At 40.6% G+C, this 25,448-nt stretch overlaps 1 protein-coding gene across 1 annotated transcript in view; it reads left to right on the top strand.

Moving 5' to 3' along the window:
- Window positions 1-25,448, top strand: part of LOC140203544 (uncharacterized) — a 281,956-nt gene that overhangs the window by 87,029 nt on the left and 169,479 nt on the right. The window lies entirely within an intron of this gene.

The raw sequence follows: 25,448 nt of genomic DNA, 5'->3' as shown, positions 1-25,448 counted from the left end.
GAGTACTGTGCTTAGTTCTGGTCACCTCCCTACAGGAAGGATGTGGAAACTATAGAAATGGTGCAGAGGAGATTTGTAAGGATGTTGCCTGGAGTGGGGAGCATGCCTTATGAGAATAGGTTGAGTGAACTTAGCCTTTTCTCTTTGAAGCGATGAGGATGAGACATGACCTGATAGAGGTGTACAAGATGATGAGAGGCATTGATTGTGTGGATAGTCAGAGGCTTTTTCCCTGAGCTGAAATGGCTAACAGGAGAGGGCACAGTTTTAAGGTGTTTGGAAATAGGTACAGACGGGATGTCAGGGGTAAGTTTTTACATAGAGTGGTGAGTGTGTGGAATGGGCTGCCGTCTACTGTGGTGGAGGCGGATACAATAGGGTCTTTTAAGAGGCTCCTGGATAGGTACATGGAGCTTAGAAAAATAGAGGGTAATGGGTAACCCTAGGTAGTCTCTAAATTAAGTACATGTTTGGCACAGCATTGTGGGGCCAAGGGCCTGTATTGTGCTGTAGGCATTCAGTGTTTCTTTGAAACATTAGTCCTGAGGACTTATCCATCTTAATCCTTTTTGGAAGCCCAACAATTCCTCCGCCTTTACCTTTAAATGTCCTAATTTGTTTATATACTCAGCACTGATCTCCCGGTTCTCCACATATTTTTCTTACTAAATACTGAAGCAAAGTACTCATTAAACACCTCACTCTCATTCTCTGCATCCAAGCAAATGTTCCTCCCTTTATCACTGAGTGTTCCCACCCTCTCCCGAGTTATACTTTTGCTCTTGATGTATGTGCAAAATGCCTTGGGGTTCACTTTAACCCAATTTGCCAAAGATTTTTCATGGCCCCTCCTGGCTTTCCCAATTCCTTTAAGTTCCTTTCTGGCTTCTTTATACCCCTCATGTGCTTTGGTTGATTCAACCTTCTGAAGCTTTATACACTTTATCTTTTTCTTCTTGACTAAATTCATCATGTGTCTGACAAGGTTCTCTTCTCTTTCCATCCCCATCCTTCTTTCTGACAGGAACATACCTTTCCTGTACTCTGTGCAATTGCTCTTGAAACACCGTCCACATGTCTGATGTGAACTTGCCAGAGAAAAGGGGTTTCCAATTAACACTTCTTAGTTCCTGCGAAATGCCCTTGTAAATTGCCCTATGCGAATTTAAAATTGTCCCACAAGGACAATACCAATCCTTGTCAATATCTATCCTGAAAGTTAATGAGTTATCACTCTTCCTTTACTCTTCACCCACTGAAAGGTCAGTCACCTGGCCAGGCTAATTCCCCAACACCAGGAACAGAATGGCCCCCTCCATTCATTGGACTGTACACATACTGATTTAAGAAACCTTCCTGGATGCACTTAACAAATTCAGCCCTGACGGAATCCCTTACACTAAGATAGTCCCGGTTTACATTAGGGAAGTTGAAATCCCCCATGACAACAACAATATTATTTTCACACTTTTCCTTAACCAAATTGGATATCCATTTCTCAATGTCCAGGTGGCTAATAGGGGGTCTGCAGTACAATCCTATTAGTGTGAGTGCACCCTCCTTAAAGAACCTGGTACATTAAACACCCATTCCTGCCCCACTCTTGACAAAGTTTCTGAAATGGCTATAAGATTGTAGTTCCACAAACTGATCCATGCTCTCATTTTATCTTGGCTAAAGGAAGGCTGCCATTGGGAGCTGAACGTCCAAGGATATATAGTGCATCGGAAAGATAGTTTAACAGGCAGAAGGGATGGTGTGGTCCTGTTTATAAGAAATAATATCAAATCATTAGAAAGGGATGACATAGGATCGGAAGGTGTAGAGTATCTATGGGTTGAGTTAAGAAATGTTAAGGGTAAAAGGACCCTATTAGCAGCCGTATACAGGCCTCCAAACAGCAGCGGGGACATGTATTAAAAATTACAGCAGGAGATAGAAAAGGCATGTCAGAAGGACAAGGTCATGATAATCGTTGGGGATTTTAATATGAAAGTGGATGGTGTGACGACAAACCAAGTTATCAGAAGATTGATACTGATGTTAGAGATAAGGGAGACAATGGAGAAGCGTTCAAAATGTTAATGAGAGAGGAGAGAGATAACGGAAAAGAAACACAATTAGGAGTATTGACAGACAGGTTGCTTTGAACCTGAACTGTTTGAAGTTTAATGGACAGGCGATACCCTGGCAGGGGGATAAAAAGAACAGGTTCGCTAAGGCACGGGACACACCACGAAATCACAAGATAACGAGACCCTGGAAGAGTGGTGTGCCCCCACAAGTTGGTGTGAGTTTGGAAGTCGGGTCGCGGGAACCGACCATAGACGCACAGGGTGAAAGGGTACGATCGGCGGGAACCTGGTGTGTGTGTCCTTTGGATCTGAAGGAAGTAGCTGTAGAGACTGTGGAGGCATTAACAGCGATCTTTCAAGATTTGATAGATTTTGGCATTGTACCAGATGACTGGAAAATTGCAAATGTTTATCTACTATTTAAGGGTGGGAGGCAGCAGAAAGGAAACTATAGACCTGTTAGCCTGACATCAGTGGTTGGAAAGTTGTTGGAATCCATTGTTAGGGATGAGATTACAGAGTACCTGGAGGCACATGACAAGATAGGCCAAAGCCAGCACGGTTTCCGGAAAGGAAAAAATCCTGCCTGACTAACCTACTGCAATTTTTAAGGAAATTATAAGCAGGGTAGACAAAGGAGATCCAGTAGGTGTGGTGTACTTGAATTTTCAGAAGGCCTTTGACAAGATGCACACATGAGGCTGCTAAGCAAGATGAGAGCCCGTGGAGTTACAGGGAAGATACCAGCATGGGTGGAGCTTTGGTTGATCAGCAGAAAACAGAGAGTGGGAATAAAGGGATCCTTTTCTGGCTGGCTGCTGGTCACCAGTGGAGTTCCACGGCGGTCGGTGTGGGGCTGCTGCTTTTTACGATGTATGTCAGCATGGATTTGTGAAAGGAAAATCATGTCTGACGAATCTCATAGAATTTTTTGAGGATGTAACTAGTAGAGTGGATAGGGGAGAGCCAGTGGATGTGGTATATTTGGATTTTCAAAAGGCTTTTGACAAGGTCCCACACAGGAGATTAGTGTGCAAACTTAAAGCACATGGTATTGGGGGTAAGGTATTGATGTGGATAGAGAATTGGTTAGCAGACAGGAAGCAAAGAGTGGGAATAAACGGGACCTTTTCAGAATGGCAGGCGGTGACTAGTGGGGTACCGCAAGGGTCAGTGCTGGGACCCCAGTTGTTTACAATATATATTAATGACTTGGATGAGGGAATTAAATGCAGCATCTCCAAGTTTGCGGATGACACGAAGCTGGGTGGCCATGTTAGCTATGAGGAGGATGCTAAGAGGATGCAGAGTGAATTGGATAGGTTGGGTGAGTGGGCAAATTCATGGCAGATGCAATTTAATGTGGATAAATGTGAAGTTATCCACTTTGGTGGCAAAAATAGGAAAACAGATTATTATCTGAATGGTGGCCGATTAGGAAAAGGGGAGGGGCAACGAGACCTGGGTGTCATTATACACCAGTCATTGAAAGTGGGCACGCAGGTACAGCAGACGGTGAAAAAGGCAAATGGTATGCTGGCATTTATAGCGAGAGGATTCGAGTACAGGAGCAGGGAGGTACTACTGCAGTTGTACAAGGCCTTGGTGAGACCACACCTGGAGTATTGTGTGCAGTTTTGGTCCCCTAATCTGAGGAAAGACATCCTTGCCATAGAGGGAGTATGAAGAAGGTTCACCAGATTTATTCCTGGGATGGCAAGACTTTCACATGAAGAAAGACTGGATGAACTGGGCTTGTACTCATTGGAATTTAGAAAATTGAGGGGAGATCTGATTGAAACGTATAAAATCCTAAAGGGATTGGACAGGCCAGATGCAGGAAGATTGTTCCTGATGTTGGGGAAGTCCAGAACGAGGGGTCACAGTTTAAGGATAAAGGGGAAGCCTTTTGGGACCGAGATTAGGAAAAACTTCTTCACACAGAGAGTGGTGAATCTGTGGAATTCTCTGCCACAGGAAACAGTTGAGGCCAGCTCATTGGCTATATTTAAGAGGGAGTTAGATATGGCCCTTGTGGCTATGGGGATCAGTGGGTATGGAGGGAAGGCTGGGGCAGGGTTCTGAGTTGGATGATCAGCCATGATCATAATAAATGGCGGTGCAGGCTCGAAGGGCTGAATGGCCTACTCCTGCACCTATTTTCTATGTTTCTATGTCAATGATTAGGACTGTGGGATTAATGGATTTGTGGCTAAATTTGCTGTTTATACAAAGATAGGTAGAGGAGTGGGTAGTCTTGAGGAAACAGAGCCTGCATAGAGTTTTAGATAGTTTAGCGAAATGGGAAAAGAAGTGGCGAATGAATTACAATGTTGGAAAGTGTCTGCTTATGCACTTTGGTGGAAGAAATAAATGGGCAGATCATTATTTAGATGGAAAGAGAATTCAAAATGCAGGGGTGCAAAGGAACTTGGGAGTCCTTTTGTAGGATAACCTAAAGGTTAACCTCCAGGTTGAGTCGGTGGTGAAGAAGGCGAATGCAACGTTGGCATTCATTTCTAGAGGTATAGGATAGGGAGCAAGGATGTAATGTTGAGGCTCTATAAGGCACTCATGAGACCACACTTGGCGTATTGTATGCAGTTTTGGGTTTCTTATTTCAGAAAGGATATACTGACATTGGAGAGGGTTCAGAGAAGATTCACAGGAATGATTCCAGGAATGAAAGGGTTACCGTACGAGAAATGTCTGCCATTTCTTGATCTGTATTCCCTGGAGTTCAGTAGAATGGGGGGGATCTCACAGAAACATTCTGAATGTTAAAAGGCCTCAACAGATTAGATATGGCAAAGTTATTTCCCATGGTAGGGGAGTCTAGGACAAGAGGGCCCAACTTCAAGATTGAAGGATGTCCATTAGAACAGAGATGCAGAGAAATTACTTTAGTCAGAGTGTGGTAAATCTGTGGAATTTGTTGTCACAAGCAGCTGTGGAGGCCAAGTCATGGGTGCATTTAAGGCAGAGATAGATAGATTCTTGATTAGGCAAAGCATCAAAGGGTAAGGGGAGAAGGTAGGGGAGTGGGGATGACTGGAAGAATTGCATCAGTCCATGATTGAATGGCAGAGCGGACTTCATGAGCCAAATGGCCAACTTCTGCTCCTTTACCTTATGGTCTTATCACTCTTACCCATAATACTCTTAGCTTTAAAATATACACACTCCAAACTATCTGACCTATCATACCTGTTGTGGTGATATCACATGCAATGATGTGCCAGTACATGACTGGTCAGAGCACTGAGCATGCGCGGGATTGCCAGAATGTTCCAGCGCGTGGCTGGGTTAAGACGTGTTTGCTTAATACTGTAAATAAAATTTCTCAAATTCTTCCAGAATATGATTCTTTACTGTTAATCCATGGTGCGTTTAAACAGAAGTAACATAACATGGTGTCAGAAGTAGTTCTGGAAGAATAATACGAGAGAATAGAGAATCGAAGATAATCAAAAAAAAATAGAAGAAAAAAGTTTGAACTTTGAATGGTAAAATGGAAGGTTTACCACCCCTACCAAAACTTCAGCTGACTGGCAATGTAGCTGAGAATTGGAGGATATTCAAGCAACAGTTTGAACTTTATTTATCTGCGATCGATTATGAAGAAAAATTGAAAAAAATCAAAGCTGCGCTTTTGCTCTATGTAATCGGGAATGACACAGTAGAAGTATATAATAATTTTGTCTTTGATGATGGAGATAATTTCAATTTAAGGTCGATAATGGACAGATTTGAAGCATTTTGTATACCTAAGTGTAATTTAACGTATGAGCGATATAAATTCTTCTCGTGTGCAGAGAGCCGCTGAAACAATTGATCAGTATGTTACTGAGTTAAGAAAGCGTAGTAGACATGCAAGTTTGGATTGCTCATTGACTCTCTCATTAAAGATAGACTCGTTTGTGGCATTCGAGATAATGCTCTGAGAAAAAGGCTGTTGAGAGAGCAAAATTTAAATTTTGAAAAAGCTTTGGCATTTGCAAAGCTTCTGAGACAGTGACGTTTCATGCTGCTGTAAAAGTAGAAAGATGGAAAGTAAAATGAAACCAGTAAATGCTGTGCTTAAGGATGAACGTGAGGAATTTTATATAGATGTGCTTTGTGAAAATAAACAGAGTAAGAATGACTGGACTATTCCGTTGCAAGTGAATCAAAACAATATTCTGTTAAAACTTGATACTGGACTGCAAGTAAATGTTCTTGCAGAATCTGAGTCTAATGCTTTAAAGCCAAGACTGAAGTTACATCAGACAAATATAAAAATGACTGGGTATTCAGGTGTAGACATTCCAGTTAACGGAACATGCGTGGCAAAGGTATCACACAAAAATATTGTGCATACGCTTTCATTTGTGGCCATGCCAAAAAATGTACAGTCAATTCTGGGTTTATCTGCCTGTGAAAGACTTAGTTTGCTGAAAAGAATTTTTGTCTTGGATAGTGACACAGAGCTGAAGCAACAGAATGTTTCATTACAGTTGGCAGAAGGTGATGTAACTCGACTGCAGGTCCAGGCCATGGAGGCAAATGCTGACATGGAGAATATAAAAGTAGTAGCTGCAGTGTCTGAGACGACCAAACGGGAGGCAACTGATGATGTGAAAAAGCAATGGCAGGAGGAGGTTGCTTCAATGCAAGCAATAATGAAATAGACACTGTGAGAATATGAGGTTCAGTTTCATCACCGTCTAGAGCAAGAACACTCACAGTGGGCACAGTATAAGAAGTGAACGCACAGGTGAAGGAATTGAGGAGTATTATTGAAATGATGAAGTCTCAACATAAAAAAGAGATTACACAGTTAATGAATGAATTAGATGAAGAAAAGAAGATTCGTATTTCATTACAAATGGAAGTGGAACATGAATTGACTGATCTAAGGAAACGTTTGTCTGAAAGACAAGGATACAAAGTGACGATACAAGATAAAAGGAACACATTATCACAGACCAGATCATACATGGTCCAAACAGAGGAGGGAGTGGTGATAGGAAAGAATCGCAAAGGCTTTAAGAAAAAGTCAACTTCAGAGTTTCAGTTATCTTATATAGATGTGTTTTGATTAACATTGTTAAGTGTTTTTCTTTTTAAGGAAAGGAAGGTGTGGTAATATCACATGCAATGACGTGCCAGTACATGATTGGACAGAGCACTCAGCATGCACAGGATTGCCAGAATGTTCCAGCACGTGTCTGGGTTAAGATGTGTTTGTTTATTACTGTAAATAAAAGTTTTCTAATACTTCCAGAATATGATTCTTTACTGTTAACCCACGGTACGTTTAAACAGAAGTAACATAACACCTGTTACTTCAATTGTGACTTTCAATACCTTCCCTGACATCTAACTTCTGGTCAGGTCCTTCCCCAACTGACCTGGGGCTCGGGTTCTCACCCCTGCAGAACTAGTTTAAACTCTTCCAAGTAGCATCAGCAAATCTTGCAGACAGCTATCCAGTTCCCCTGAAGTTCAGGTGCAATCCGTCTCTATCAACCTGCATATTGAAACATACGATGACTATCTTAACATTGCACTTTTGACATGCATTTTCTGTCCTTCGTTGTAATATGTAGACCACATCTTTGTTATACTGTTTGCAGGTCTGTAAAAAGTCCCATCAGTGTCTTTCACTCTTGCAGATTCTTAGCTCTACCCAGAACGATTCTACACCTTCCGATCCTATGACACTGCTTTCTGATGATTTAATTTAATTTTTTACAAACACAGCCACACCACGCCTTCTGCCTACCTCCCTGTCCTTTCGATACAATGTGTATCCTTGGACATTAAGCTCACAGCTATAATCTTCTTTCAGCCACGATTCAGAGATGCTCACAATGTCATACATGCCAATATGTCGCTGGGCTTCAAGTTCACCTAGCTTATTCCATATGCTGCGTGCATTCAAATATAACACCTTCAGTCCTGTATTCATTACATCTTAAAATTTTGTCCCTTTTTACATTGCAACTCATCCCGATAACTGCAATTTTACCCAGTCATCAGCTTCTTCTTGCTAGCAGTCTCACTACACACTGTTTGCCAACCAATGATTTGATCCTCAACCCTATCACTTCATTTCCCATCCCCCTGCCAAATTTGTTTAATCCCTTCTGACCAGCTCTAGCAAACCGGTCTGCGAGGATATTTGTCCCCTGTGGATTCAGGTGTAACCCGTCTCTTTTGTACTGGTCATAACTTCTGCTTATCAAGGCCCAGAGGCTTGGAGTAAAGATGAAAGGTGTAAGGTCCCAGGGGTTGTGAAAGGCCTCAGACTGCATTGTCTGTTGATTGTGCTGTCACTGGGATTGCAATGTCAGAGAATGCAATGTGGTGAGATGGAAGGTGAAAGTTTGGGTTTCATGGGATGCCCCTGTTAGTCAGTTAGTTACCTTGACAACGGTGACGAAGGTGCTGTAGAGGAAACTGATGATAAACAGAAAGGCAAAGGCAGGAACTGTAAGCACATTGTCATCTCCATCCACGTGTCCCTGTTCTTCCTTCCCCTCCTCTCCTGTCAAGTCTGTGCAGGTTTCTGAAAGAATTGAGAAAGTGAGACAGTTAGTTTCTTGTTGATGTTTCTTGAAGATCAACATGGCAATAAATTTGAGTAAACTTGATGACTTGAGTCATGTTTCCTCACAGCATGTCATTTTGTAACTTGGCAGCCCCTACAGAAAACTAAATGAACTGGTTCCTCTGAATCGACTATGTTCACTCCACTGAAAATATTGACCAGATCTGCACTTAACATTCATTAAACATCATCCGAACTTGTAATTTACTCTGGGGAGTGCATGTATGTTCAGCAGTCCCTCCAAGATAGTTTGTCCAAAGACCTGGAGTCGGTTCCTACCTATTCATTTCATCGATTATTATCTCTGTAGTTATAGCCTTCCAGACTGCTAACAGATCTGCCAGACTTGTGTGAGTGGCAAAGTCAGCACTGAACACATTGCTGTGGGTCACTGACAACATATTGTCCCTTCTTTCTGAATGAGTTCACCAAATGTCTTCACAAAGTTGATGAAATACCCTTCCTTGTCAATTAACCTTTCAAACTGTGGAGCAATCCAGAATGTTCTATCATTTGCACAGTGGACACTATTGTACACATATACCTATATCTACTTGAATGTCTGTCTGTCTGTCTATACAATGAAGGACAGAACCAACCAGGCAACACTTCCAGCCCCTCAGGTTTAAGTCACACAATTGTATCCCAAAACATACCGGCACAGAACACTGGCAGCCGAATGCTTTCCATACCTTCTTTATTGAACTTTGATTACACAAACACATTTAACCTCTCAAGTAGTCTATACAAGTTTCCAACAGGATCAGACCTGACACAAGAAAGTTTTAACAAGAACTGCAGGATCTCAGAAATGTTGTTAATTTATTTTGATGTATTTAATCATGAAATATATATCTCTATTTTGAGCTAATGAGAAAGGACTTGCAGGTAATCTCGTTTGTTTCAGTGAGGTAAACCGCACTGTTGCAGGATCAGCATCAATTAAAGGTTGACCAAGGACCACCTCTGTCTGCACGTGGAGTAGCAGTATTTTTGTGCTGCTCTTAGTTTTCTTTCTCTCCCCCTAGTTTAAGCTTTGAATTTAAAATTTTTACTTGTTGATTCTTGACGGGGATCAATATGTCTATGTCTACAAGAAGTGGGGAGAATTTACCTGAACCTAGTGACATAGGTAATGGGAAAGGAAAGGTGCAAAAGGAAAGATCTGATGAAATGCCATCGTGGGCTGAAGATATTGTTCGGACACTGAATTCAATTAAGGATCAGAATGGATCAATTAAAGACCAACTGGAAAAGAATAGTAATGAAATGAAGTCATTTCTGGGAAAACTTAAAGACCTGGAAACTCAAGTTATTTCACACGAAGAGGAATTGAAGATAACTAAGCAAAAGTTGTCTGAATCTACAAATCATTTGGAAATATATCAAAATAAGATTATAGACCTGGAAACTAGGTCTCGACGAAGGAATATAAGAATTGTTGGGCTGCAAGAAGGAGCTGAAGAAGGAGATCTAACGGCTTACTTTGGTAAGCTTTTCCACACTTTATTTCCTACCATTCTATCAAAGCCACCTGCTATAGAAAGGGCACATAGGGCGTTTATCTCGAAATTGAAGGATTCTAGTAAACCAAGATCTGTGCTGGTTTGCTTTCATCACTTTAAACTTAAAGATCAAATAATGCGACAGGCAAGAAAACAGAGAGTTTTTAGATTTATGGAATCTGAGCTCCACTTCTATGAAGATGATCCAAGAGAGATAATGGAACAAAGATCAAAATTTGCCCTGGTAATGAAACAAGCATATGATAAAAAACTTTTTCCGTCTCTGGGGTACCTGACAAGAATTAAAATTTTCCCTGCTAATTCTCCTCCTCGTACTTTTTTTGATCCAAAAGCTGCACTGGATTTTCTTCAGGCTTTACCTGCCGCTGTCACTGACGCCGCTGTTGAATGATCCATCTGAAGGGCTGTTTGGCTATTTGTATATTATTCGCATTTTGGAAAGAAGATTTATGAAGGTCACTTGTATATTTCATTGAGAGACTAATTAAAGAACACAAAGAGTTGTTCTTTATTGCATATTGTTGGTTTTCCTTTGGAAAGATTTATGGTTTAAGTATCTCTGTTTAAATGATTTCTGGACATTCTACGACTGAGGGAAGAAGATAAGGCAATTTGTTCCTTTAATACTTGGTTTGTTTCTTCATTTTAATCAGTTAATTGGTATTTTTTTCCTACTAATAGGACTTTTTATATATTTTTTTCTGTTTTATTATAACATTTTATAATTGAATTTAAAGCTTTTTTAGGGAATTAATATTAAACTTAAACATGGCGCTGGTTTTTCTCTCTAAGAGATAACATTATTTTGGTTCTTTCTTGTTTATTAGTCGATGGAATGTAAATACCTTTTTTTGTTGAGTTTATTGTTTTTTTCACAAGGTCACTCTACTTTTTTACTAACTGGGGGGAGGGAAAGAAAACACAGACAGAGCGGTCTTCAGCTTTGAATTCTATCATAGATCGCTTGCCTCTTTCGGGTTTCCGGGTGTGGGTGAGTGGGTTTAGAGTTAGGAGTTTTTTCCCATTGGGTGGTTCCGGAGCATGCGTGTTTTTTATGTGGTTGTATTCTTCATCACCGCCATCTTTGATCATCCCATATTGGTATGTGCTCTGTGCATGTATAAAGTAGAATAAAATTATAGTACGGTGTTCAAACGGATTAATATAATAAGTTGGAATGTACGTGGTTGGAATCATCCTATTAAACGAAAAAAGACTTTTAAAATTTTTAACCAATTCCAACCTGATATAATTTTTGCTCAAGAGACACATATCAGGGCGGGAGATCAAAATAGATTTTTTAGATGGTGGAGTGGTTTGCAATTCCACTCTACTTCTCAGATTAAAACAAAAAGCATGCCTATTTTCATTAAACCTAATATATTTATTCAAGAGGATATTGAATCAGATTCTAATGGTAGATTTTTAATTGTTAAAGGAACAATCTGTAACAGAAAAGTTGTTTTGGTTAATTTGTATGGTCCTAACTTAGATGATCCTTCTTTTTTTAAAAAAGGTATTTGCTTTACTGCCTGACTTAAATGAATATATGCTCATAATGGGTGAGGATTTTAATTGCTGTTTAAATCCTTTGATTGATAAGAGCTCAACCAATCAGCAACTTCCAAATCGATCCACATCATTTATTAATTCCTTTTTGATTGATTTTGGGTTGATTGATTTGTGGAGGTACCTTCATCCCGATAATAGAGAATATTCTTTCTTCTCACATGATTATAAAAAATATTCGAGGATCGATTATAATCGATCCTCGCTTCCTGCCTAGTGTTTAAACTTGCGAATATGACGCTATTGCTATATCTGATCATGCGCCTCTGGATTTGTCTTTTGAATTTGATGATGTCATTCTTGCCAGCCCACCTTGGCGTCTGTCTCAGATGTTATTGCACAACTCTGACTTTGTCAGTTTCATTGAAACCCAGATAAAAGATTTTTTTCTTTTTAATGATATAGGGGGTATGTCTAAATTAGTTATATGGGATACATTTAAAGCATTTTTACATGGTCAGATTATTTTTTATTCAGCTAAACTTCAAAAACGAACTAAAGCAGAACTAGATACAATTTCAAAACAAATTAAAGATTTAGATAATATTTATGCAATTTCCCCCAATACTGACTTATTTAAATAAAGGGTGGAACTTCAATCACAATATAACCTGTTATTAACTCATCCCATTGAAGGTTATTTGCTTAAGTTAAAGAGCCAATTTTATATGTATGGAGATAAAAATAATAAACTGCTTGCATCTCAATTAAAAATGGCTGCAGCCAAAAGGCAAATCATGAAACTTCATAGGGAAGATGGTACCTTAGCTCAGGAATATGAGGAAATTAATAAGATTTTTCAAGACTTTTATGCTGAGCTATATAAATCTCAATGTCCATTAGATTCCTCTAAAATGAATTCTTTTTAACGAAATATTCTTTTTCCTAAAATCTTGGCTGAGGATCAAAAGATTCTCGATGCTCAAATTACTGAAGCCGAAATTCATAAAGCTATTTTTTCAATGCAATCTGGTAAGTCCTCAGGACTTGATGGCTATCCCATAGAATTTTATGAAAAATTTGGAAAGTTGCTCTCTCTGTATATGTTGGAAATGTTTAAGGATTCTTTTGTTAAAGGTGACTTACCCTCTACTTTTTATGAGGCCTCTATTTCTTTAATTCTTAAAAAAGATAAAGATCCTACTGACTGTGCTTCATATAGACCTATTTCATTACTGAATGTTGATGCTAAGATTTTGTCAAAGATAATGGCCAATCGGTTGGAGAATATTTTGGGTAAAATTATTTGTAAAGATCAAACAGGCTTTATAAAGGGTTGCTATTCTTTTTCAAATGTTCAGAGACTATTTAACATTATATATTTATCCTCTTCTAAAACTCCACAATGTGTTGTATCTTTGGATGCTGAAAAAGCGTTCGACTGAGTCGAATGGAAATATTTATTCAATGTTTTAGAGAAATTTGGCTTTGGTGTTAATTTTAATAATTGGATTAAAATAATATATAAAGCCCCTATTGCTACTGTTGTCACTAACTATCATAGGTCTCCTCTTTTTCACCTTTCACGGAGGACAAGGCAAGGCTGTCCGTTAAGTCCTTTGTTGTTTAATTTAATATTAGAACCCCTTGCTATTGCTCTTCCTGAGGCTAAAAATATCCATGGGATCTTTGTGAATGAGACCATGCATAAGGTCTCTCTTTATGCTGATGATTTATTGGTTTATATATCTAACCCTGATGAATCCATTCCTGCCTTGCTAAAATTATTTAATGAATTTGGAGGTTTTTCAGGATATAAAATAAATTTTAGTAAAAGTGAATCGTTTCCTTTAAATGATTCTGTCTCTATATATGATAATATTCCTTTTAAAGTTTCAGACTCTTTTATATATTTAGGTATTATAATTACTAAAAAATACAAGGATCTTTATAAAGCTAATTTCGTTCCCTTAGTAGACTCTATGAAGTATTTATTTAGTAGATGAAGTCCACTTACATTTTCACTTGTTGGTTGTATTCATATAGTTAAAATGATGATTTTACCAAAATTTTATATTTATTTCAGAATATTCCTGTTTTTTTGACTTGGAAGGTTTTTGATCGGATTGATTCTATTATTTTATCTTTTATTTGGAATAATAAAAGACCAAGAATTAATAAATGTCATTTACAAAAATTGAAAAAGGATGGAGGTAACACACATCAAAGTTGCTGGTGAACGTGCCAGGCAGCATCTCTAGGAGGAGGTAGGGTCGACGTTTCAGGCTGAGACCGTTCACCAGCAACTTTGATGTGTGTCACTTGAATTTCCAGCATCTGCAGGATTCCTGTTGTTTGCGTTTTTAAAAAGGATGGAGGTCTTGCTTTGCCTAATCTAAGAATGTACTATTGGGCTGTTAATGTGCGATATCTGTCTTTTTGGTTATACTGGGTTGATAAGAGTGATCGGCCAATTTGGATAGACCTGGAACAGAAAGTTGTAAAACAGTTTTATTTAACCTCATTATTGGGAGCTGCTTTACCTATGCAATTAGGTAAAGTTGTTAACTTAAACCTATATCCTGTGATTAAGTATTCTTTACAAATTTGGCTCCAGTTTCACAATTTATTTAATCTTAAAAAATTTAAACTTCATTGTTTAATTTACTGAAATTACTTTTTTAGGCCTTCTTTGAGTGATCCAATTTTTTTACTTTGGAAAAATAAAGGTATTAATTATTTTTTGGATTTATTTAAAGAAGATAGATTGATGTCTTTTGAACAATTAATTAATAAATATTCTCTTTCATACTCACTTTCTGCAATACCTTCAAGTTAGATATTATTTACAAAAATATTTAAGTAATTTCCCTTAAATATTGGAGGCTGACCTGTTAGATATTATTATGAGTATGAATCCTTTGATTAAGGGTTCTATTGGAAGAATTTATAATTTATTATTACAATGGGATAAGCGTCCTTTATCTAAGATTAAACAGGATTAGGAAAAGGAACATAATTTGACTTTTATGACGGAGGACTGGATGCGGATATTGAAGTTGGTTAACTCTTCCTCAATTTGTGCTAGCCATTCATTGATTCAATTTAAAATTGTACATCATTATCATTTGACAAAGGAGAGACTTTCTAAAATCTTTCCTAATGTTGATTTTGTTGTGATAGGTGTAAAACTGAGATAGCTACACTGACACATGTGTTTTGGTCTTGTTCTATATCGGTACAGTTCTGGAAGTCGGTTTTCTCAACAATTTCTAAAGCACTTAAAATTAATTTACAACCTAATAAATTAACTGTGCTCTTTGCAATAGTTCCTCAAAATATTCATGGTATTTCTGTGTCGGACCAACATGTTATTGCATTTGTCACATTGATAGCTAGGAGGGCCATTTTGTTGAAGTGGATGGATACATCAGCTCCCACTTTGTCACAATGGTTCTCTCAAGTGATGCTATGTCTTAGTTTGGAGAAAATTAGAAGTTGAACCGTTGAACCTTTATTTGATTTTGAGAAAAGATGGGGCTCATTTGCTCGTTATTATCATTTGAGTTAATTGATATAATTTTTCCACGATCTAATTGTAAATTCTTTTAGTATATTTTCTTTTCTTGCTGGCGGTTTGATGTTTATTTTTAGTAGCTTTTTGTATGACGCATGACTCCGGGTTGTACACCAAATGGGTTCTCTTTTTTTTTCTCACTTTTCTGCTTAGTAGGTTTTTTTTGTTATCACAATTTTTTTTTTCGATCTTTAAGATAATGTTTTTTTTGAGGCATTGTAAGTGTTGTTACTTCGATGTACTCATGTTATTTTTCCTGTATATAAAAATAAAAAGATTTGAAAACAATGAAAGGTTGACCAGTGTTGTCGTTGGCCATTCTGTCCATGGGAATCTCTCTGCAGTGAACCCAGTGACCCAACTTCTTTCCATCTCATCTGGTGGGGAATAGACACTGCAGAGGGTTCCTATTGGGAATGGACTTTTTATTCATCTGATGTTTTCTTGGAATATTCTGCTCCTACTCCATCCAGGCCAATGTTTACACCACCAATGATTTCACCACATCTAAAATGTAAAGGCTTTTCACTTTTGGAATTGAAAGAGAAATTGTAGAAAGTGTTCAGTGGGTTAGAAAACACTTGTGAACAGAGAAAGGGATAACATTGAGATAGCATCACAAGTGTACTCTGTACCATTGCTTCAGCACTAGTTCTGTGCCTGGCTGAGTACTGTGCATCTCTCTGGTTTACTGGAACTCAACAACTGTCTGATGTCCAGTTACATTCCACAATGCCTGTTCCAGTGAAACTCAGTTTCTCCAGTTCTGCTGACAGATAGACTTGCTTCATGTCTCTGAGACGTTGGTGTGCAAACGTTGATCTTGCAGTCATTATTTCATTATTCCCTCACTGACAAGCCCAACATTCCTTGCTCTGCTCTAGCAGGTCCGTCACAGAGCAGTGAAGAGTTTGGTGTGAGACTGATGGATACGGGTGAACAGGGTAGGAAGGCCAGTGTCCTTCACCAAAGAACATCAGAGAAATAGTTTGTAATCTAAAACTAGAATCTGGCCCGGATGTGTCCTGAGGCTTGGGAACAGACTGTAGGTCAATGATCCTGGTACTTGTACTGAGTGGGTGCTGCACTCTCACACATCTGTCTGAGATGTGACAGAGGGGCCCAGATGGATATTTACTGATGGACAGACAGACCTTGTGTTGGTATTTTAGAAGTGAGCCAAGTTTTGAAAGCATCGGATGAACTCTGCTTCTTTCCCACTCTCTGCCTCTGCATTATTAATCCACTCACACAACTACAACAATGCCAGACTTGCCGTTACCTATTGACCTTGCTTGTCCCTGGGTTGTGACTGTGGCAGAGGATGTCAACAGTGGAGTGAATCTCAGAATCATACCTTGAATGTTTCTCACACCCTGCCTGACACTGGTGTTGGAGGGGGGATGAGACACTGTGCATCTGAAAACTGAGCCTTCCTTCCACTCCTCTGTGCTCACGGTCAGGACGTAGCGGGCAATGAAAGTCCCTGCCTGTTCCAGAGCAGTTGGTCTCACACTGATGTTGGAGGAGATCAGAGAGTCCCCTTTCTCCCAGGTGACGGTTATTTGGTTTGGGTAGAATCCAGAGGCAACACACTCGAGGGTGACCGTGTTCCCACTCTTGGTCTCTCCCTCTGGCGGTGGCAGCAGTCTGACTTTGGGACTTTTTGTCTCCACTGGAACTGATGGGCAAACAATGGGAATGTTAAACATTTTTACTGAGGTAACCATCGTTGTCCATTTTAATTGCTGACCTCTTGCCCACCTTTGGTACTTTTTGTTTGTGCTGATACTGCTGAGGTTGAAGAAGATTGTTGGGCAGAGCAAGTGTACTCCACCCCACTGGTCCACTCCTCCACACTGGTCTGGAGTTGGCTGATCACTGTGTCTTGGATTCCTTCCTCTCTCAGTTTTCTGGTCATGTTTGCTCTGATTTTCTCCCTCTCGTTCACCTGCCAGTGGATTTGGACCTGGCTCAGATCAGCACCCACAATCACACACACCACAGTAGCGGTCTGGTTGATCCACATCTCTTCAATGGAGGGATTTTGGATAAAGACCGACAACTCTGTAGATGAGAAATAGAAAATTTACAAACTGGACAATATTTGCTGTCAGCTGGCTTGACAACTTCAGCTCAGACTTATCCTGAAGGTCAATTTGTACATAATTGTACAATGGAATGAAATCAGGTTTGTTTACAGAGTGGGTTGCTCATCTCTGCTTACAACCTTTGACTGAGAAAGCAAAATCAAACATCAAGGAGCTTATTTCCTCGGGACCCAGTCAGGTCACAGCAGGGACTGCAGGACAGTTGCCCAGCCACATGACATTTAGCTGCTGTATTGCCAATAAAATTCACTAATGGAGCTGTGAATTGCCATGAGTGATGCTGTTTCTGATCAAAGACAACCTTTCCTGAAATCTTGTCTCAGTGCACGTGAGAGTCTGTAGATCCATTTATGATATTGATCTGAATCAATGAGCTGCCTCATATCTGTTCGGACTGAGCCTGGGATTCCTCCAGACTGAAAATTCTGGTGCTGATTTTCGAATCTCCCATGGAAAATTTCTCTTTTTATCTCTGCAACTTGCTTGCCCCAGTCAATGATTTCGCTTTGTTCCAGTTGTCCTGTTCACTTCATCTATTTCCATCTGTGCACTTTAAACCTCCCTGCCATTCTATTTCCTGTGGAGTCTGCTTTTCATTTGCTGGACACTCATAGACATGGCTTTGTGTCCCATCATCCACAGCATTAGTAACATCAGTGAATAGTTGCAGGGCCAACAAAGATCATTGCAGGACACTGCTCACGATTAAATCCTGCTGGGTTCAGTCCCCTGTCACATGACACAGTGATCATGGAGTTGTTGATGAATGATTGCAAACAATTTCAGTCAATTAATCTACAGCAGATCCAGGCATGATGTGGGGGAAGCCACCTTAGGCCAACATCAGGGGGACCTTGTCAAATGCTTTGCTAACGTCCATGTAGATATCATCCACTACCTTGTCTTTATAAATGTTCCTAGTAAGTTCCTCAATAAACTCCATGAGATTGCTTAAATGTGTCCTACACACACAAACCCATGCTGACAATCATTAATCACTCTGTGTGTCTATCCAAATACTCATATGTCCGTCCCTTAGTATACCTTCCAGTAACTTTCCCACGACAGATGTCAGGCTTACTAGCCTATAATTTCCTGGTTTATTTTTACAGCCTTTTTTAAACTATGGAACATCAGCTACCCTGCTGTTCTCCAGTATCTCGCCTGATGCTAAGGATGTTTTAAATATCTCTGCTCGCCGCCCCCTCACAATCTTTAATTTGCTTAAAAACGGTAAACACTTCCTGCTCTGCAATCTGTAAAGGCTTCTGCTTTGCCTCATTTCTACAGACTCTCTTTCCATCTCCCAATTAAATACAGACACAAAAAAATCCATTGATGATCTCCCCATCCTTTTTGGCACCACACATAGATTTCCATTCTGATCTTCTGGAGAACCAATTTTGTCCCTTGCAATCATTGTGCTTTTAACATATCTGTAGATTCCATTGGGATTCCCCTTCACTTTGTCTGCTAGGGCAACCACGTCCATTCTTTTAGCCCTTCTTATTTCTTTCTTAGATGTTTTCTTGCATTTCTTACACTCCATAAGTACCTCATTTGTCCATTCCTGCCTATACCTGCTGAGCACTTCCTTTTACTTCTCAACCAGGGCCTCAATATCTCATGAAGAGCAAGGTTCCCTAAACCCGTCATCCTTGCCTTTTATTCTGACAGGCACATACAAGCAATGTGCTCTCAAAATTTCACTTTTGAAGGCTTCTCACTAACCAAAAACACCTTTGCCAGAAAACAATCTGTCCCTACTCACACTTGCCAGATCCTTTCTGACACCATCAAAATTGGCTTTTCTCCAATTTAGAATCTGAACCTTGGAACCAGATTTATCTTGTTCCATATTGATTTTGAAGCTAATGGCATTATGATCAGCAAATGCTAAGTGTTCCCATACATAATCTTCTGTCAACTGCCCTGTCTCATTCCTCAATAAGAAATCAAGTAGTCCACACACTCTGTTGGGATTTCTATGTATTGATTATGGAAAGTTTCTTCAATATTTGACAAACTCCATCCCTTTTGTAGTATGGGAATCCAAGTCAATATGTGGAAAGTTGAAATCACCTACTAACACAACTTTATGTTTCTTGTAATAGTCTGTGATCTCCTGACAATTTGTACCATTAAATCCTGCAGGGCAATCTATAATACAGCCCCATTAACATGGAGATACATTTCTTATTCCTCATTTCCTCCAGTAAAGCCTCACAAGTACCAACAATATAGGTAAAAAATGGGATGAGGTCCTACAAGGTGAATTTAGGGAGTTAGGAGATAAATTAAAAAGTAGGACCACAAAGGTAATAATCTCTGGATTAATACCAGTGCCACTTGCTAGTCAAAGTAGAAATAGGAGGATATATCAGATGAATACTTGGCTTGAAAAATGGTGCAAGGGCGAGGGATTCAAATTTCTGAGACATTGGAACCAGTTCTGGAGGAGGTGGGACCGTTACAAACAGGACAGTCTGCACCTGGGCTGGACTGGAACCAATGTCCTAGGGGGAGCGTTTGCTACTGTTGTTCAGGAGGATTTAAACTAATGTGGCAGGGGGATGGGAACAAGTGCAGAGAGACAGAGGGGTGTAAAATGAGAGTAGAAGCAAAAAGTAGTAAGGTGAAAAGTAAAAGTGGCAGACAGGCAAATCCAGGGCAAAAATCAAAAAGGGCCACTTTTCAACATAATTGTATTAGGGCTAAGAGTGTCGTAAAAGCAAGCCTGAAGGCTTTGTGTGTCAATGCATGGAGCATTCGTAACAAGGTGGATGAATTGAATTTGTAGATAGTTATTAAGGAATAGGATATAGTTGGGATCACAGCGACATGGCTCCAGGGTGACCAAGGATGAGAGCTCAACATTCAGGGATATTCAATATTCAGGAGGGATAGACATGAAAGAAAAGGCGGTGGGGTAGCATTGCTGGTTAGAGAGTAGATTAACACAATAGAAAGGAAGGATATTAGGCGGGAGGACATGGATATGGGTAGAGCTGCAGAACACTAAGGGGCAGAAAACGCTGGTGGGAGTTGTGTACAGGCCACCTATCAGTAGTAGTGAGGTTGGGGATGGTATTAAACAGGAAATTAGAAATGCGTGCAATAAAGGAATGGCAGTTATAATGGGTGACTTCAGTCTACATATAGATTGGGTGAACCAAATTGGTAAGGGTGCTGAGGAAGAGGATTTCTTGGAATGTATGCGGGATGGCTTTCTGAACCAACATGTCGAGGAACCAACTAGAGAGCAGGCCATTCTAGACTGGGTACAGAGCAATGAGGAAGGGTTAGTTAGCAATCTTGTGGTGAGAGGCCCCTTGGGTAAGAGTGACCATAATACAGTGGAATTCTTCACTAAGATGGAGAGTGACATAGTTAATTCAGAAACAAAGGTTCTGAACTTCAAGAAAGGTAACTTTGAAGATATCAGACGTGAATTAGCTAAGATAGACTGGCAAATGATACTTAAAGGGTTGACGGTGGATATGCAATGGCAAGCATTTAAAGATCACATGGAAGAACTATAACAATTGTTCATCCCAGTTTGGCAAAAGAATAAACCAGGGAAGGTAGTGCACCCATGACTGACAAGGGAAATTAGGGATAGTGTCAATTCCAAAGAAGAAACATACAAATTAGCCAGAAAAAGCAGCTCACCTGAGGACTGGGAGAAATTCAGAGTCCAGCAGAGGAGGACAAAGGGCTTAATTAGGAAAGGGACAAAAGATTATGAGAGAAAGCTGGCAGAGAACATAAAGACTGACTGTAAAAGCTTTTATAGAAACGTGAAAAGAAAAAGATTGGTTAAGACAAATGTAGGTCCCTTTCAGTCAGAAACAGGTGAATTGATCATTGAAACAGGGGAACGAGGACGTGGCAGACCAATTGAATAACTACTTTGGTTCTGTCTTCACTAAGGAGGACATAATTAATCTTCCGGAAATAGTAGGGGACCGAGGGTCTAGTGAGATGAAGGAACTGAGGGAAATATATGTTAGTAGGGAAGTGGTGTTAGGTAAATTGAAGGGATTAAAGGCAGATAAATCCCCAGGGCCAGATGGTCTGCATCCCAGAGTGCTTAAGGAAGTAGCCCAAGAAATAGTGGATGCATTAGTGATAATTTTTCAAAACTCTTTAGATTCTGGATTAGTTCCTGAGGGTTGGAGGGTGGCTAATGTAACCCCGCTTTTTAAAAAAGGAGGGAGAGAGAAACCGGGGAATTATAGACCGGTAAGCCTGACATCGGTGGTGGGGAAAATGCTCGAGTCAGTTATCAAAGATGTGATAACAGCGCATTCAGTAAGTGGTGAAATCATCGGACAAAGTCAGCATGGATTTGTGAAAGGAAAATCATGTCTGACGAATCTCAGAATTTTGTGAGGATGTAACTAGTAGAGTGGATAGGGGAGAACCAGTGGATGTGGTATATTTGGATTTTCAAAAGGCATTTGACAAGGTCCCACACAGGAAATTAGTGTGCAAACCTAAAGCACACGGTATTGGGGGCATGGTATTGATGTGGATAGAGAATTGGTTGGCAGACTAGAAGCAAAGAGTGGGAATAAACAGGACCTTTTCAGAATGGCAGGCAGTGACTAGTGGGGTACCGCAAGGCTCAGTGTTGGGACCCCAGTTGTTTACAATATATATTAATGACTTAGACAAGGGAATTAAATGCAGCATCTCCAAGTTTGTGGATTACATGAAGCTGGGCGGCAGTGTTAGCTAAGAGGATGCAGGGTGACTTGGGTAGGTTCGGTGAGTGGGCAAATTCATGGCTGATGCAAATTAATGTGGATAAATGTGAGGTTATCAACTTTGGTGGCAAGAACAAGAAAACAGATTATTATCTGAATGGTGGTCGATTAGGAAAAGGGGAGGTGCAACGGGACCTGGGTGTCATTGTACACCAGTCATGAAAGTGGGCATGCAGGTACAGCAGGCGGTGAAAAGGGCGAATGGTATGCTGGCATTTATAGCGAGAGGATTCGAGTACAGGAGCAGGGAGGTACTACTGCAGTTGTACAAGGCCTTGGTGAGACCACACCTGGAGTATTGTGTGCTGTTTTGGTCCCCTAATCTGAGGAAAGACATTCTTGCCATAGAGGGAGTGTGAAGAAGGTTCACCAGATTGATTCCTGGGATGGCAGTACTTTCATATGATGAAAGTCTGGATCGACTAGACTTACACTTGCTGGAATTTAGAAGATTGAGGGGGGATCTTATTGAAACGTATTAAAATTCTAAAGGGATTGGACAGGCCAGATGCAGGAAGATTGTTCCCGATGTTGGGGAAGTCCAGAACGAGGAGTCACAGTTTAAGGATAAAGGGGAAGCCTTTCAGGACGGAGATGAGGAAAAAGTTCTTCACACAGAGAGTGGTGAATCTGTGGAATTCTCTGCCACAGGAAACAGTTGAGGCCAGTTCATTGGCTATATTTAAGAGGGAGTTAGATGTGGTCCTTGTGGCTATAGGGATCAGGGGGTATAGAGAGAAGGCAGGTACAGGGTTCTGAGTTGGATGATCAGCCATGATCATACTGAATGGCAGTGCAGGCTCAAAGGGCTGAATGGCCTACTCCTGCACCTATTTTCCATGTTTCTATGTTTCTAAGAGGAATTCTCCAGTCTCTCCTGACCGAATACTGCAGTGACACTTGCACTGATGTGTAATGCCACACCTTCCCCTTCAATCCCTCCCACCCTGTTGTGTCTAAAACAATGGAACCCCAGAATATTGAGCTGCCAGTCCTGCCTCTCCTGCAACCAAGTCTCAACAAAGGCTACAACATCATAATTCCATGTGTTGAACTTTGCCCCGAGCTCATCTGCCTTTTCTGCAATAACACTTGCTCTGAAATATATGCAGCTCAGAACATTACTCACGTTATGCTTAACTTTTTGAATCTTGACTTTGTCTAAAATCTTAACAACGTATCTTCACGATCTGTTCTGATACTTTGGTCCCCATCCCCTACAACTCTAGTTTAACCGACATTACCCAACCCCCCTCCAACCCTCTTCATCCCATGCAGCACAAGCAAACCTTCCCACTAGGATATCAGAAACATAGAAAACCTACAGCATGATACAGGCCCTTTGGCCCACAAAGCTCTGCCGAACATGTCCTTCCCTAAGAAATTACCTAGGGTTACCTATAGCCCTCTATTTTTCTAAGCCTCATGTACCTATCCAGGAGTCTCTTAAAAAACGCTATCATATCTGCCTCCACCACCGTTGCTGACAGCCCATTCCACGAAGTCACCGCTCTCTGTTTAAAAAACTTACTCCTGACTTCTCCTCTGCACCTTCTTCCAAGCACAATAAAACTGTGCCCTGTCACGCTAACCATTTCAACCCTGGGAAAAAGCCTCTGACTATCCAGACAATCAATGCCTCTCATCTTATACATCTCTATCAGGTCATCTCTCATCCTCCGTCACGCCAAGGGGAAAAGGCTGAGTTCACTCAAACCTATTCTCATGAGGCATGCTCCCCAATCCAGGCAACATCCTTGTAAATTTCCTCTACACCCTTTCTATAGTTTCCACATCCCTCCTGTTGTAAGGCGACCAGAACTGAGCACAGTACTCCAACTGGGGTCTGACCAGGGTCCTAATAGCTGCAACATTACCTCTTGGCTCCAAAACTCAGTCCCACGATTGATGAAGGCCAATGCACCATATGCCTTCTTAACCACAGAGTCAGTCTGCGCAGCAGCTTTGAGTATCCTATGGACTTTGACCCCAAGATCCCTTTGATCCTCCACATTGGCAAGAGTCTTACCATTAATACTACATTCTGCCATCATATTTGACCTACCAGAATGAACCACTTCGCAGTTATCAGGGTTGAACCTCATCTGCCACTTCTCAGCCCAGTTTTGCATCCTATCAATGTCCCACTGTAACCTCTGACAGGCATCCACACTATCCACAACACCACCAACCTTTGTATCAACAGCAAATCTACTAACATCCTTCCACTTCCTCATCCAGGTCATTTATAAAAATTACAAAGAGTAGGGGTCCCAGAACAGATCCATGAGGCACATCACTTTGCCTTCTGTGAGCAAGCCAGTTCTGGATCCAAAAAACAATCTCCCCATGGATCCCATGCCTCCTTACTTTCTCAGTAAGCCTTGCATAGGGTACCTTATCAAATGCCTTGCTGCAATCCATATACACTGCACCTACTGCTCTGCCTTCATCACTGTGTTTAGTCACATCCTCAAAAAATTCAATCAGGCTCATAAGGCATGACCTGCCTTTCCAAATGTTCATAAATCCTGCCTTTCAGGATCTTCTCCATCAACCTTCTGAAACATCTAAAGCCCGGCACTCCAAGTAACCATTCCTGCCCCTAAGCCATCCAAGTCTTTGTAATGGCCACAACATCATAGCTCCAAGAACTGATCCAACCTCTAAGCTCATCCGCTTTGTTCGTAATACTCCTTGCATTAAAATAGACACATCTCAAACAATCGATCTGAGCATGTCCCTTTGCTATCACCTGCCTATCCTCCCTCTCGCACTGTCTTCAAGCTTTCTCTACTTGTGAGCCAACTGCCTCTTCCCCTGTCTTTTCAGTTTGGTTCCCACCCCCCAGCAATTCTAGTTTAAACTCTCCCCAACAGCCTTAGCAAACCTCCCTGCCAGGATATTGTTCCCCCTGGGATTCAAGTGCAACCCGTCCTTTTTGTACAGGTCACACCTGCCCCAAAAGAGGTCCCAATGATCCAGAAATCTGAATCCCTGCTCCCTGCTCTAATCCCTCTGTCATGCATTTATTTTCCAGCTCATTCTATTCCTATACTTGCTGTCACGTGGCACAGGCAGTAATCCCTAGATTACTACCTTTGTGGTCCTGCTTCTCAACTTCCTTCCCAATTCCATGTAGTCTGTTTTCAGGACCCCCTCCCTTTTCCTACCTATGTCGTTGGTACAAATATGTACCACGACCTCTGGCTGTTCTGCTTCCCACTTCAGGATATCCTGGACACGATCTGAAACATCCTGGACCCCTGCACCCAGTAGGCAA

Source organism: Mobula birostris, chromosome 10 (genome assembly GCF_030028105.1).
Source record: "Mobula birostris isolate sMobBir1 chromosome 10, sMobBir1.hap1, whole genome shotgun sequence".
In the NCBI taxonomy this organism is placed as follows: domain Eukaryota; kingdom Metazoa; phylum Chordata; class Chondrichthyes; order Myliobatiformes; family Myliobatidae; genus Mobula; species Mobula birostris.
The sequence above is the reverse complement of the archived record's forward strand: the minus strand, read 5'-3'. Positions and strand labels throughout refer to the sequence as shown.